Here is a 2,081-nt window from a genome sequence, read left to right as displayed (position 1 = left end):
GGGCCTGGCCGCAGGCCGGATGGAGAGCCAGAGGGTCCCCTCCAGGACTGGCACCCCTGCCCTCTCCGGGACCCTGCTCAGGGACAGGGCCGCAGGCCTGCAGGGTCCTGCTCTTTTCTGCTTCCCTCCACCCCATCGAGCCATCCCTGCCCGGGGGTCTCCTACAGCTGCAACACGTGCTGATGGAAGCAGGGGTCTCCATGGCAACACTGACGTCAAGGGCCTGGAGTCCGGGAACGCTGCCTCCCGCCCCCAGCGCCCGGTTCTGCAGCAGCCCGGGCCCCAGGGGCGTCGGAGCGGCCGCCCTGCCCTCGCTCGTCCTGGCCACCAGAGGCACACGGGTGTGAACTGGGCCGGCCAGGCCTCACCTGCGGCTGCCTGCCCGACCCCCGCTTCCTCGGGCCCCTCAATCCTCAGTCTGCTGCCAGCCGGCTGCTAGCTAAACAGACCTTACTTCCTGTTTCACGAACAGGAAGCCCCCCTCCCTGGGAGAAAGCACATCTTAATACAATGTGGGAGGTGAGGTGCCGGGCCCTCCAGCCTCCACCGCGTCTAGGGCCCTCGGTCCATTGCACAATAAAACCCGGGGATTCTGTGCTCCAAAAGGATCACATACCCGGCTTGCCCCCACTGCCCAGCTGCAGCCCCCAGCACTTCCCACGCAGGAGGACAAAGACCTCAGGGGCCTAGCCAGTCTCTCCTGGCCCCATACTTCCTCCTCCTCAGTCTTTCCTTCCAAGCGCCAGGTGCTGCCTCGGGGCCTCTGCCCTCACCCTTCCCTCTGTCTGGAAGGCTGTTCCCACCTCCCTATCTCCCCAAAGGGCTGGTCATTTCCAGCTCCTCCGGGTCAGCTCTGTGCTGCCCAGTCCTGGAAGGTGCTCCCTCCAGCTTGCACGTCCATTTAGCTCTATACACTGCCCTTGTGAAAAAGATGTGTGGGATGAGTTGTCTAGTGGCTGGCTCCTCCGTCAGACTGTATGTGGTGGAGGACTGTGTTAACTTTTATCCACTCCTGAGCCCCTAGTTTACCTGGCACAGAGTAGGTACTCTCTCTCTCTCTCTCTCTATATATATATATATATATATTTTTTTTTTAAGTAGGCTATTGAGATAGAATTCACATACAATACAATCCATCCAAGTAATTTGTACAATTCCATGGGTTTTAGCATATTTACACAGCTGTGCAGACTTTACCAGAGTCAATTTTAGAACATGTTCCTCACAAAAAAAAAAAAAAAAACCTCTCAGGACTTCGCTGGTGGTCCAGTGGCTCAGACTCCACGCTTCCAATGCAGGGGCCCGAGTTCAATCCCTGGTCAGGAAACGCAATCCCACATGCCACAGACCTGGTACAGCCAAATAAATAAATAATTTTTTTTTAAAGAAACCTCTTCCCTTCAGCTCTCACCTTCCTGTCCCCCATCCCGTCCTCCCTACCCCCATCCCTCAGCCCTGAGCAGCCATCAGTCAACTTTCTGCCTCCCTAGATTCCCTTGCACCGGACGCTCAGACGGCTGGACTTTGGCTTATTTCACTGGGCAGTGCTTCCAGGGTTCAGTGTGTATAAATTTTTGCTCAAGGGATGAATGAATGAACCGGTGACTGAATGAATGAAAGGCCATGGAGAGCAAAGGTAAGCTGCTCTTCTGGATGGACTAATGGGCAGTGGGAGGAAGAAGCTGGGACTGTCGTGGGAGCCACAGCTAAGAAGGGACAGACTCTGAACACGCCTGCAGCCTGGCCACCCGCACACACACTTCCTCGTCTCAACATGGAGATTCCAGTCTCGCTGCCCAGCCCCTGACCTTAGATGTAGGTCTGATGCCCACTGCCCCTCATCGGCACAGGCGCTTTCTGGTCTTCATATTGAAGTTTCTCACTCATTCATTCATTCATGCCACAAAAATGCATAGGAACCGCTGACAAAAACTGCCTGCCCTTGGCAGACAGGATAGTCACCACTTGCATGAGTTATCCTACAACAGGAGGTCCTGGTAAGGAATGCGGAACTAACAAGCTACCACCACCCAGAGGAATTCAGGAAAGGTCAAAAGGGGAGAGGAGACACCAGCCTATGT

Source organism: Capra hircus, chromosome 18 (assembly GCF_001704415.2).
Source record: "Capra hircus breed San Clemente chromosome 18, ASM170441v1, whole genome shotgun sequence".
NCBI lineage: Eukaryota > Metazoa > Chordata > Mammalia > Artiodactyla > Bovidae > Capra > Capra hircus.
Note: the sequence above shows the minus strand (reverse complement) of the source record.